This window comes from Pinus tabuliformis, chromosome Q, assembly GCF_031772625.1.
Source record: "Pinus tabuliformis cultivar Carrire ecotype Pingquan chromosome Q, CPIR1, whole genome shotgun sequence".
NCBI classification, from domain to species: Eukaryota; Viridiplantae; Streptophyta; class Pinopsida; order Pinales; family Pinaceae; genus Pinus; species Pinus tabuliformis.
This window is the reverse complement of record NC_142296.1, coordinates 119913429-119928093: the sequence shown is the minus strand read 5'-3', so window position 1 is coordinate 119928093 and position 14665 is coordinate 119913429. Positions and strand designations below refer to the sequence as shown.

Here is a 14665-nt window from a genome sequence, read left to right as displayed (position 1 = left end):
TGCCTTGTTGTTGGTGCCTATTCCTATTGAAGATCAATTGTAGATAAAATGAGATTGATTAAAATATCTGACAACCCCAACCCCATAGAGATGTGGGTGGCCTTGGAAGGAACCATCAAAGTAACCCCACAAAACATCCTAGTCCAACTCAAGCATGCAAGGCACCCTCTGTCGAGTGGATTTTTTCTCTAACTTGTATTCTCTAGCCAATGCAATAATTTTATATGTGCATGTCTAAGGAAAAATAGAGTTTTCCTGAAACAACGGTGCATTATGAGTTTTCCAGTTGTTATCTATCAAAATGCAAGGGGGGAATAGGAGGTCACAAATTTATCAAGTAGAAATCACCTTAACGAGAGATCTAAGGAGATTGATCACCATCTTGCTTTGGAATTGAACTCATAATTAACATGTGAATAGACATACAGGGTGAAAGAAAAATGTAAAAAGACTTGTGATGAAGATTATTTAGATTGGAGACATAAAATGCACCTGTTAGGCTTGGAACATCCACGTGATATGATGACCTCCTAGGTTAGAATATTGTTGAAAAGGGAAATCCATGTGGAAAGCTTCACTGTAAGAGGGGCATTGATCTTCCAGAGGCTCTTCCACCACAATCTTTTTGGACCTTCGAATGATAGTTTAACCCATGCTTGATATCCAAGCTTTTTTGTAAATGCTTCAATAGTAGGATTTTTGGTCCAGTAAAGTGAATCTTGGGTATCAATCTTAAGTGTGATGAAGTTCTAAGATAACAAAATTATGTAATGGACCCATTTGCTTTCCAAATCCCCTTCCAAATTGAGCATTTGGGCTGATTTCCATGCATTTGGACCTCTCTCATGTGGGGTGCCCAAGGATGCATCTGAAAGGGATATGACATTGATCTCCTATAATTATTGAAGTAAGAGTAGAGAGAGTGTATAATCATCACCTGCCCCAAACCAAGGATCCCTGCCTATGCGGACCTGGGATCCATTTCCAACTTTCCAAGCAATCCATTTTCCAATCAATGGAAATGAGGCCACCATATTTCCATACAATAGATCCCTTTGAGGATTTGTGGGGATGTTTGATCTAATCGATTATCATGAGACCCGTGAGATACTTTCTTACATATATCCTGGTCCAAAGGGAGTTACCTGTGATCATGCGCCAAAGGTTCTTGCCAACAAGGGCCTTTGCGAAAATGAATAAATTCTTGAGCCCCCAGCGTCAAAATTCCTTTGGTGCCACCAATATTGTCTAATGAACTAACACTATACTAGGGGAGGATCTAGAGTGAGTCCATAAGTAGCTAAAACTGAGCTTGCAGATTCTATTAATGATTCCTTTGGGGACCAATGCAATAGAAAACTAGTAAATAGGTGTGCTTTCTAGCATTGTTTTCATTAATATGATCCAAGCAACGCGAGAGTTGAGGCGGTGTGTCCAAATAGATATGCGAGCTTTTATATTCTTTACCAGCCAATCCCAATCCTATTTTTTATATATGTTGGGTTTCAAAGAAAACCCCAAGTATTTGAGGCCTTCCTCCAGGGATTTTTACGAAAATGGGAAGAGTTTAAGGGCCAAAGAATTAGCAAGGACCAACACCTCATTGCAAATAATGACAGATTTCCAAGTGTTGATAATCATACCTATACAAAGAAAAAAGGAATCCGTAATATATTTTAGTGCAGTGATGCCCCTTCGTGAGTCTTGTAGGCAAAGAAGGACATCATCCACAAATATAAAATGTGTGACCTGTGTAGATTCTGAGAAGAAAATTCCCTTGATGTCACCTTTAACCTTGTGTGAAACCAAAATCTTATTGAGATCTTCAGTAACTAAGAGAAATAATAAGGGAGAGATGGGTCATCCTTGTTAGAGGCCTTTGGAGGCACTAGAAAAATTGGTTGGAGCCCCATTAATAAGAAAAATATATGAAACAGATTGGATACATACCATTATCCAATTCACTATAGGGAGGGCCATGCCCATTTGTATGAGGAGAAGGTGGATGAAAGTCCAATCAACCCTATCAAAATCTTTGAAAAGAGAAATTTTATAGAGGATGGCGTTGGATTTGGTGGCCTTGATATAATGCATGACTTCTTGAGCGACCGCTACAACATCCAATATGTTCTGATTTTATAAGAAGCCAAATTTCTCTGGTGATATATATGACTTGAGAATTGGCTTGATTCTACAAGGAATGATTTTAGAGATAATTTTATAGAGGACGGTGCAACAAGCGATAGATTGGAAACCAAAGAAGGATTTGCCTTCTTAATATTTAGGAATTAAGCATAAGAAGGTGGATTTGATAGATCCAAGGACTTTTCCATGGTCTTTTGATTCTTTAACTACCTGAGCATATCATCTTTGAGAAATTCATAGAATCCTAGATAGATTTGTACAAGGAAATCCTTTGGGCCAATACTTTAGATTTTTGCATGGACTTTAGAACAACCAATAATTCAACCTCCAAAACTTCTTTTGCAAGTAAGGAATCCATCTCATCTATGATAGATGTAGGGAAGAGAGATTACCTAGAGAATATCTTATATGGGACACTCAGGAGGGGCTCGATATAGAGATTGGAAGTAGTGAACCCTTGCCTCATCCTTCTCCAAAAAGGACTGAAGGGGAGCCCTAACATCATATGATATTTCACATATAGTGTTCCTCTATTTCCTATAGTTGGCAAAATGGTGAAAAAACTTTATGTTGTTATCTCCTGATTCAAGCCATATATCCTTGGTCTTTAGGCACCTTCATTTCCTAAATATTTAATGTTGAGACGGGCCTTAAGATGGAAGCAGATTAGAGGTCATTGAGATTATGCTCAATATCCAACAATTCCTTTTCCAAATTAGCTTGATGGGGCTTGTCCCAAGATCAAGAGATCCTTTTCATTTTATATCATCCTTGAATTGCTCCATGTATGTAAGATCCTCCTGAGGCAACAAATGCTTCCAAGAGGATTGATTAAGAGCACAATAGTCTTCCTACTAAATTCATGTTAGGTTGAAGCGAAATGGATATGTATTTGAATTTCCCCTCGACTTGAGCTATAGAATAATACGTTGATGGTATGAAATGCCTCCCAATTCAATAGTGGATTTGATGGTGAGACCAAAATTCCAGAGCCCTTCTGAAAGGAGAAAACGATTAAGTCGTTTTAGAACTTCATTGCCTTCAGAGTGCCCATTTCTCCAGGTGGGAAGACTCTTGACGAGTTCAATATCAATAAGATTGTGTCTAGGGAGAAAATCCCAAAAGAAATGACCTTATGGGTATGGGCATAGGTTGGACCCCCAAATGTCTCTTAAGTGATAAAATTAGTATCATCTCCCATGATTGTGAATGGGTCCTCAAATGTACCTACAAGAGCCAAGTTATCCCGATATGCAGGGCGATCAATATATGGACTATAAATTATTAACTCAGATAAGTCAAAATGAATTTCCTTGAATTTGAGTTTGAGAAGAATGGTCGAGAAGAGAGAAGATGATGAAATTGCCTAACAATTAGGGATCCATCAAATGATAAGGTTGCACATATGTCTAGACGCGTCCAAATAAAAATACTAGGACTTAAAAAATATCTCAAGAATTATTTTGGCTCTATTGTCAAGGCACATCATATCTTGTATTAATACAACATCAAGAGTATGAATAAAAAGAAACATTTTGAGGGCTAAGATCTTGCAGGCACCCCCTAACCCATGAGCATTGAAGGAGAGGAGGATCATTTTTGGGAGGATACGAGGAATCTTCTTTCTCTATTGGCCCTAGAAATGGGGACTTGTTTCCCTTTTTTGATCTCGAGAAAAGCCCTTTCTTGGGATTTGTGAAGGTTGGACTTGTGACAACCTAGTTAGTAACAAGTAAGTATGAGGCTACGCCACCAGAATAAGGGGAGGGTCAAAAGAATTAGAATGGGAGTGAAGGACATATGAGGATTTATACTCTTCGGAGGAAGCAGGAAGCTGGGGTGGGGGAGGAGGAGCAAGGAGGGGACAAGTAGAAAGGGGAAGGGAGAGGGGAGGAGGGGAAAAATGGGAAGCAAGAATCAAAATGGGAAGGAGGAGAAGTGAGGAGAGAATAGGGAAAGAGGATGGGGGATATTAGAGAGAAAAAAAGGAGGGAGGAGGGAGAGACGATAAGGAGAGGAGGGGAAGAGGAAGAAGGAGGAGAGGAACAACCATACGTATGGAAAACATGAAGCCACCAACCTCATAAGTCGATGTTAAATGACTGCCCATAGGAGGAGAACTGGACATGGAAATGGAGCGCTATCACGCTTTAAATTTGTGTCGGATGGGGTCACACCTTCAGGAAGAGATAAGAATCTATGAACAGACTAGGATTTCCAAATGGGGGTAGCTAAGGACGGGTCCTTGCGATGGAAATTAACTGCGAGATGGTCAGCTTTGTGGTATAGAAAACACCTAAAGGGTATTCTTTAGTAATAAATCCTTTGGAAGTGCTTTAAAACATGAAATTCAATTTTGTTATCTGCTAGGAGACCCTCCTTCGAGTGAACTTTGACTTGTGTCCAGGCCTAGTGGCGGTCAAGCTTAAATTCCCATCCCAACTCCAATCCAATGAAGATGCCAATTTTGTTCCAAATTGTCTTAAGAATGTCTTTGTCCCATAGTGGGACGGGATGTCCTAGGAGAATAGCCCAAGCCCTATTGGAATCCATAGTTCCTTTAGGGGATCAATATTAATAGACCAGGGCTTAAGAGTGCTTGCTTTGCCCCAAGACCAAGAAACATCCATGATAGAATTGCATTCTTTCTATGATTGGAAGATGAAGGTGAGTCAGCCCTGAGGAACAAAGTGGTAGGAAGGGAGGTATCTAATATGTAGCTTCCATAAATCTAAGAGACACCTCCCTGAGCCTAAGAGCCTGGAAGGACTTCCACTGAAGCACCTAACAAGTTTTTTTCTAGACAAATTCAAGATCTTGGAGAGAGGGATGTACTTCCCCACTACAAAACTCACTTAGTCCTATATGTGCTAGTAACAATGCCTACTCCTTCTGCCTGTGAAGCCATTAGATATTTGAGTTTTCGATGGATCCTAGTTAGCAATTGCAAGAAGGGATGAATATGGACTATGTAGTGCCTATGGAGGGGGAGCAATGTGGGAGAGGGAGAATAAAGTAAACCAGGAAGGGAAGGGACCCTTCCTTTTGTGTAGATGGGGGAGGAGGTTGCATGCAGGCAAAATGATAGGGGATGGAGATTCGAAAGTGTGGAATGATGACGCGGAAGGGGACAAGCGTCAAATTCTTGTTGCGATACGAAAGTGGGGCCAGAAGCACGGTTGAACGAATAATCCACCTCATCAACCCTCAATAGTCCATAGTGGCTAAAATTTAAACACTACTTAGTAAATTCTATTGAGAGTTAAATATTAACCAAGTTCCAGAAAGCACCCAACAACCTTATCAATATTGATGGAAAAAAGGACACTTTGGGATCCCCCAACTATCTAAATTTTAATGGAGGGGGATCCAATTTTTGCCCTGGATAGTTTACCGTCATAAAACATGGGAGTATAAAGTTTAAAATATTAATATATTATTAAAATTATATCAAATAAAACAACTTTAAAATGCCAACATAAAATCTCTAAATACTAAAACTATTTATTATTCTAATTATTTTATTATTTATATTTATTTTTTTATCTAACCATATTTCATATATTTCTATATTATTAATTCAAATCAAATATAAAAATAAATATAACTTAATTTTTATACTTTAAAAAAAAAATCATATTACAACATAAATATTGAAAAACAAACTTTTTAAATATTATTGGTGTTTTAATGACGTTGATTCTTATTTATGATATCATTTTTCCTTACTAACATTCCCAACTTCCCTTTCTTACATTTTTATCTTTCATTTACCATATCTTTTTTCTACATGTTTATACCTATTCAAGAACTAGAAATGAGGTGCAAAAAATTTACCCCATATATAGAACAATATGAAGATGACCATATGGTTTTGAAACCTGAATGAATATAATAATAATTTTAAAGTGGTGTCCACTATGTTAGTCTTAATAATGGTGAAAAGAATTTATTAATAAAGTAGTGATAAAAGTCCATCGCCAACGAATTTAACCATGAAACCATGCTACAACTAGCATTTGCACCAAAAGGGTGCAAAGACATGCTGATAGAGATGCAGATGAATGTAGTGTGTTTTCACTTTTTAAATTGGTTAAGTGTGTTTTTCATTTTTTGAATGGATTATAGTTTAGATCATAAATAAATAAATATTACCAATTCATATGGAGTGGTGAGATAATATTAATATACAGTTATTTCATTAGCGTGTATCATCACAGGGATGGCAGAGGCTCTGAACAGCGCGATCCATTACCCAATGTCATTTCAAAGGATCCCAGCCATATGCGCTTTATCTTCCTAGGCTCGCAAATCTCGAACACACACTTCCCCAGCTCCGGAGGCGCATGCCTTGATACGTTGGAGGTCGACCCTCGCGGTTTTGAATCTCATCCACGCCATCATCGAAGTTGCTACCAATATCATCCATGGCAATCATCAGGGCAGAGTAGAGGGCAGGGGATGGGATTATATGGAGCTGTACAGTTCTCCACATCCATCGTAATCAATATGGTGGGGTTATTACTCAAAGAAAAAGATGAAATGGAGGCGACACTTTTTCTGCAGCAGAATCACTAACAACTGGAGCGCAGGCCATCTGCCATCAAACACATCAAAGAAGTACAATAAAAAAGCTTCATTATGTTCTACATGTTCATTATGTGCATAACATAATAAGTAGAATAAAAAGGCTTCACAATGTTCTACATGTTATATTTCAAATAGAAGCAAACAAGATATCCTAGAAAAACATACAAGATACAATAATAACATTCGAATACTATATTTTTACATACATGTGTTAGAGACTTCCATGGCATGTTTTTCTTACAATTCCCAGCTAAGAGGGAAGCTTTACATGTAAGCACTCATAAGAACAAATTTTGGCAGAAGCACTGGATGAGAAATTTCCTCATACACAAAGTCGCTTCCCTGGTTGAATTTCATCATCATAATGACCACCACCTTCATCATAGGCATTTGTCTTCTCCTATTTCTTTCTATCCAAAATTTTGTTGATTTTATGTAACTTGTTATTTAGCTTTTGTTCTTTATTTTTCTTCCTCGTTTTACGACCATCTTGCATCTTCACCCCAAACTGAAAGGAAGCTTTAGGCATTGCTTCCTTTTGTTCATTATATTTTGCCCTTCTTCTTTCATCTCAAAGTCCCAACATGGAGACTACCCTTGGCCCTGCCACCCATATCCATTTTTGTTAGGTCATCCTCATCATCACTGTCTACAATCTCTCAATTATACTCCTAATAACCTAGATAACACTCAGAGTAACTTTCAGAAATGAAGTTTGGATCCTTTTCCCGAGCATCCTTCTCCCTCCGTTGTTGAAGCCTGTGATTGTCACGTTTGAATACAGACCTAAGACCATGGTCCTTCTCCTCTTGAGTCATAAATAGAGGATCCTTATGTAAATTTATTCCTTCCTCCACACTATAATCCAGTATCTGACTATGAATATACTAATCAGTATAATTTAATTGTTCTGGAGCCCACTGTCCAACAACTTGCTTAGGTGGTGGTGGAGGATATTATTTCCATTCCTGGTAAGCTGGTCCTTGAATAGTATCATAACCACCTTGTTGCTGCCAATCTTGACCCGTCATATCCGTAGGTGGTGCTGGACCATACACAGGATCATTGAAAAATGGTCGCCTCTTCACGTCCCTGGGTGATTCTTCCATATCTTCTGAGAGGGGACTCTGGCTTTCATTTCTACCATGAACAACATAATCAGTGCCAACACCTTCAAATATGTCATCTTTCTCATTATTGGCATTCACAGAAAGTTTTTTTTGTTGCTCCTTTGCTTCTGTGTGACCTTTGCGAGGAGGAGGAGGAGGCATCATTTCTTTACTCAGGTTCCTCTTAGAATGCCCATCTGCAGCATTTGGTTGTTTTTCATAATCATTTCCATATTCACCGGCCAAGTATTGAAGTGCCTTGCCTCTGCCTTTCGATTTTTCCTTCCTTTTCTTCTTCAAAACCTTTCCAGAGGAGCCCAAGTGAAGATAAGACATGATCTTAGCATTATGCTCAAGCACATATGCATCCACTCCAACTGTGACAAATTCCTGTGGAGGTGGGCAATCATATTTACTTTTATGCATTGTTGTTGGAATGTATTGATAAAACTCCTCAATGTTGTAGACAAAAGTTGTTTGGCCTAGAAGAGACATTTCATTAGGCTTGTTCATGCTCTGGGGCTTTATCATCCATTGATAAATCAGCTTTGTTGTAGTAGTACGGAGTGATATTGTTTGGTCTTTCTTCTATACTCTTGACTTCCCATCTACAATATCTTCATTCTCTGGTTTTTTTTGTCAATCTCACTCCTCACTTTGTACAACAATGCATAATCTAAACCTTTCACTAGATGTGTATGTTCAACATTGCCTCCAAGATATTTGTTGTTCTCAATAGATATCCTATGTGCATCAGCTATCCTTAAATCAATAGTCCCAGGTGGTGCAACAACATGAAGAGAACCCATATCTGTGGGCTCATAATCTAGATTTTCATCTTCCCGCCTTTCCTTGGCATGAGCTCGGTACCTTGGCAAATATGGCTCTTCTTGTTTTTATTCCTCTTTAGGTTTTGGTTTGTTTCTTCAATTTCCCACTCTTTAGCCCTCTCCATCCTCATCATCCACTTGTTTAGTTTGTCCTTGAGGGAATTATTTCGAATTCTCCTCAATACGACGAGGGGTTTCCATGATCATTCACCTAAAATTGGCATTAGAAAGGTTTCCTAGAGCATGGTTGTCATTGTTGTTGTTGCTCTACTTTCTTTGGTCTCTCTTGTCCCTATCTTTTTCCTTGGGAGAAGGCATGGGTGGAGGAGGCAGGGGATTAGAAATTGGGACCTACTTTTCACTTCCATTCCCATTCCCATCTGTCATCAAACGCAGTTGGAAGAACTTGACAAAAACTGAGTTTGATGGCATAGTTGGAAGAACTTGACCAAAACTGAGTTTGACGGAAAGCGAGCTTGTACGGGGCACTGTTGAGGACGATGAATCTCAACAGTGTCACCAACAAGAACCTCACAATAAAATGCCTATCGGCATAAATATTTAAAACAACATAGGCAAACTCAAAGTTTAAGTGGGAAATTGAAACAGAGACATAAAAGAAAAGCATTAGTCCCATTCAAAAAGGAAAAACATCTTAGTGTGCTTCCACATAAGCGTATTACAATATGCTATTAATAAGAGTTGAATACCTTTTGCAAAGTTATTTTGCTTAGTTGGCTGCCCGGAAGAACTAAATTATACGGCTACTAGAATTTTTTCTCCAATTGAATTGAATTGACCATGATCTCATCTCATTTATCTTTATCTAATGAAAATTAAAAATATAAATGGAACAAAATAGTCATTAAGAATGGATCATTATTTTCAGTTTTGTGTTGGTTTAATCTTTTTGTAATGAAATAAATAAATATATATATATATAGATAGATAGATAGATAGATAGATAGATAACAGTGGGAAATTTTGTCATAACTTAGTTGTCAAATTAACAGCGGAGACAATTATCATTGGAAATTATCCACTAATGCGGGTTGACTCATCATTGTTACTCAAGGAAAACCACGCCACTTATAAGTACCCAATGGTGGTCGATAAAGGAGAAGGCTTTCACTCTTACTAGATGCCTCTGGGCCTTGGGCCATTAACCTGTTTCCTTACATCTGAGAGAAGAAAGCTCTTAGCCAAACATAAATAGTTTTAGAACATACTCCAGGCCCATTATATGTCTCTATATTTTATTATTCTTTTATTTAAATTGCTAATAAATTAAATAATAATATAATTATGAAATTATCTATATATCAGATGAAATATTTTTTTTTATGATAGAATTTTGAAATAATAATGAATGAATCATTATAGTTAACAAAAATTTATATGCTTCAATTATGTGATGTGTTTAAAGACTATATGAATAAGATAATGGTATAATTAAAACCAATGAAGAGTAAGGAAAAAAAAGGTAAAATAACCATATAAATAATATTCATTGATTATATTGTAAGAAGTTACTTTTCATATTGATATATTTCTCATTAAGACATATAGTGTTTTTGTAGTATCTTGAATGTAATGCATTAACATATAAAAGATTTGTAATAGCCGTTTGAACTTTGTATTATAGTATTAAGTTCCTTTTTCTCATTATTTTTTTTTTCCTAATAAAATAATGAACTTATATTATGTATATGTTAGAATTGTAAAAGTTTAGGAAGCTTAATGAAATTATATTATGTATATGTTAGAATTGTAAAATCTTAGGAAGCTTATCAATGAAAACAAGATTTGATCCTTCTAAATCACAAAAAAAAGTTGTGCATTAGCATCCAAAAAGGTGGCATAAAATTACAAATAAAGCAAAGGATAATAAAAAAAATCATTGCTCCAGGTTAGAACCATAACATTAAAAACACATTCATTTTCTAAGTAGTAAGAGCTAGAGTAAAAATAACTCTCTTGTTATCAAAATTAGGTTGTTCGGAGTACTCTTATATAACTAATGTAATTGTGGTACATAAATAGTATAGCTATAGTTTTCCAACTTTAAATCAACATAAAACAAGGGAAAACTAATGAGGAGAGAGCTACAGAAACCTAGATTGTCATGTTGTGTCACTTTTCATCTCCTCCTAATTTTTAAGGGGCAACCAATATTTTAAATACATGACCTTTACTAGCAAACATATTTTCTCCCCATCACTAACCTTACTAGAACTCGTCTCTATTAGACAAGGGATGACCATATACCTCAAACATATAGTTAGATTATTTTCCCTATAGAGGAAGTGTTGGGTTTTAACCATTCAACATGATACTACCTCCTCACTTTATGTGATAGTCCTAAAGCATAAGTAAGACCTTGGAAGAACAAAGAGGGGCTACCATTGTTACCACACTAGCTTCCTTTCTCAGTTTATGTCAACTCTCCTCTGACACAAGGGGGTTTTCACTACTAAAAATGTACGATTAACTCTAGAATTAGATTGATGGGTGGACCAAGACTAGTGTTAATCCAAAATAGAGTAAATGGAGTCAAGAGAGAGATATTATTGAGTTGTTTCTTATGAGACAAGGATAACTTGAAGTTGGGATAAACAAGCTACACATATCCTTACTTTTATATCCACAAATGGAGAAAATTAATGTGAGGAACCCTAATGAAGGAGAGCCTCTAAAACATGCATTAGGGTGAGCCTATGAATGGAGAATGCAACTAAATAGCAAACTCAAACTAAGAAGGACAATGTTGTAGAAAATTTGATGTAGGTTAACCCGATAGTGCAATATAACCAAAGAAAAATACTATAACCTACTTCTACTATCAATTTGCGAAAGCTGAAAGATCGAGCTGAACAATATAACCAAAAGAAGAAGAATCAATCATCCAAGACACATGAAAATAATTTGGGGAAAGCCTCAGCTAAAAACCCCACTATCTGTATTATCATAAAAGGTGGAAATACATAGGAATTATACAAAGCCCTAGCTCTCACAGCTAGCCAGCTCTCAGTACAATCCTCACAGATGCTCACAAGTAATCCTGGCTTCTCACAAGCCTTCCTCTCTGCCCTCCAAGCTCCTATTTCCTTGCGTTGTTCCTAGTGGATGATTCTCACCTCACCAAGTGGAACACTATCTAACACACTGTGAGAACTGCGCAATCCTCAAGGAATGATTCCTTCTGCATGCATGAGTTTTCTTTATAGGAAAACACATGCAACTCATAGTACACTATCCTTGTCTTTAATCTCAACTAGGTCTTTCTCAGAATAGACATGCATGAGTTTTTGATGAGGGAACCTTCAGTTAACTGGAGTACACTACTTGAGTGCATGCATGCATCAACTGACTGTCAACTCTCTATTAGTTCCTCAACCAGTTTGGAACTAATCTAACTGGAATTAACTTAGTAAACTGAGTTAACTAATTACAACTCAAATATAACTCAATCTTATCTCCTAAATTTTAGGGATAACTCTTATATGACTTCAGAAATACTTCTAACTTGAATTTCTCCAACTAATTAAGACAAAATAACTTAATTAATTATTTTCAAGTAGCTGTCAAGACTAAATTCGATTTTAATTCACAATTTAATTCAAGGACAAATTAAATTGGAATTTCGAGATTCTATTTTTATCATTTCTTGTTTTTATTTTCAACACTCCCTCTCAACAAGAAAGGAATTCAACTCGATCCCAATCATGAACCTTTGGAATGTTATGCATGCAACACTTCTCTCTAGTGTTGTTGCTCCAACAACTCCAGAAACAAACAAAAAAAACATCCAACCTGAATTAGTATGATGCATCTGTCATCAAAGTCTCTGACTGTTATTGCCTCTGTCAACTGAAAACTTTGCGCTTCTGCTAACTCTACCTTTCTGCACTATTGTCAATCCTTCTCTGCACTCTTCAGTATCTGACTGCTCTAGCCTCTGTCACTTTGATCTCTGACTGCATCAATCCCACTGATTCCTCCCGCTACTATGTACTTTGGGCTCCTGTAGCAAGGTACAATCCATGAGATAAAACCTCTCAATGGACCCTGCCCAATTTCAACCTTCTTGGGACTATTACTTCACGTCGCCCCACCTCACACCTGGAGGTATGGTTGCATGTGATCCCTCTGCCCACTTGGATCAAAATTCCCCCCTAATGGAGGTATCTGCATGAGTGGATCTCTTCGCTTAGTCTCCTCTCTGCTTCTCCAATTGTGGCTCCTCCACAATTGTCTGAGACTTCTGGGGCTGCATGTTGAGAGGTAATTTACTCTCCCTCTCAACGACCAAGTCTCTAACATTTGCCTTGCTCCTCAAGGCTTGCATGCATCTTGAACCTCAAGAACATACAAGTTCTTAACTCGTGAACCGATTTGTTTCACCTGTCTCATGGTGATATGTCTAAGGAAAACCTTTCCCTTGCTAAAAACAACATCGTAGCCTTTGTCCTCCAACATCGCAACTGATACCAAGTTCTTCTTCGGTCTAGGAACATACTTCACATCTGTCAAGGTGATAGGAGCTCCATGCTCCCTCTAAAAAGCAACTGTGCCCACTCCTGAAACACTATACTTTCTGTCGTCACCCATCTCTATGTGCATCTTGAGGTCTTTCTCCTCCAAGGCACTAAATAAACTTTTATCATCGGTCATGTGGAATGAGGCTCCACTGTCAAGATACCAGACGCAACCCATCATTGATGACACCATGCATGCGATGAGGGTAAAGTCCATTTCGAACTGAGAGGCTAATGCCTCACCTTCCGATCCTTCCGAGGATCCCTTCTTGGACTTCTTCGATAGGCAATTAGTCACATAATGTCCCATCTCGTGACAATTAAAGCATCTTACTTTAGACATGTCACCCTTCTTCCCTCCATGAGAAGAACTCGATTTGAAATGGGAATCCTTCCCCTTCCCTTTCCTTGCCTTACCTGCTAAGGCCAAATTTTCTTCATCGCCATTCTTAGATGAGGAACCATCTCGTGTGCTCCTCCCGATCTCCTCCTGCATAAGATCCGACCACAGTCGTTCCCAATCCAACAGTTTCTCCCTTCCATTCACAGAGTCCTGGTAGCTATTCCAACTCTTTGGAAGGCCAAGGAGAGCGAGGCTCACCATATCATCATCGACAGTAGTTATTCCCACACTGCTAAGCTCATCTCTGCAGGTGGTGAGCTTGTTCAAATATGTGGAAATAGTATCACCCTTCTCCATCTTGATTCTTCGAAGCTTATCCTTGAGCGCCAATTTCCTCTGGTCGCTACTGTTCGGGTAGAGTTCCTTCATTGTCTTCCACATTGAAAATGTAGTATCCTTCCCATGGAGACTCGAGACAATATGGTCTCGAACTCCCTCAAGGATGATCCATCTTGCCTTCGCCACACACTTCTTCCACTCAGCCAAATCTTGTGCATTAGTTGAAGCTGGCTTTGGGATTTCTTTATCAATGAAACCTTTCAAGCCATTGTCTTCTAATACAGCCTCCATGCGATCTTTCCATGCTATGTAATTCGAGCTACCTTCCAAGGCATACTCGAAACTCAAGCCATAGAACGCCATTGGCCAACCTTGAAGTATGATAAGAATTCGATTTGCACCTGCAACCTCGAACTTCAAACTTCGAATTCTCTTCTTCGTATACTATTCAAAGCTCCGTTAAACTTGGCTCTGATTCCATGTAGAAAATTTCTACAAATCCAACTCTGATACCATGTAGAAAATCTAATGTAGGTTAACCCGATAATGCAATATAACCAAATCAAAATACTATAACCTACTTCTATTATCAATTTGTGGAAGCTTAAAGATAAAGCTTAACAGAGCTGAACAATATAACCAGAAGAATAAGAATCAATCATCTAAGGCACATGAAAATACTTTTGGGAAAGCCTCAGCTAAAAACCCCAGTATCTGTATTATCATACAAGGTGGAAATACATAGGAATTATACAAAGCCTTAGCTCTCAC

At 37.8% G+C, this 14665-nt stretch overlaps 1 pseudogene; it reads right to left on the bottom strand.

Moving 5' to 3' along the window:
- Positions 1-6436: 6436 nt before the first annotated feature.
- Positions 6437-9106, bottom strand: LOC149218540 (suppressor of mec-8 and unc-52 protein homolog 2-like; annotated as a pseudogene).
- Positions 9107-14665: the final 5559 nt, after the last annotated feature.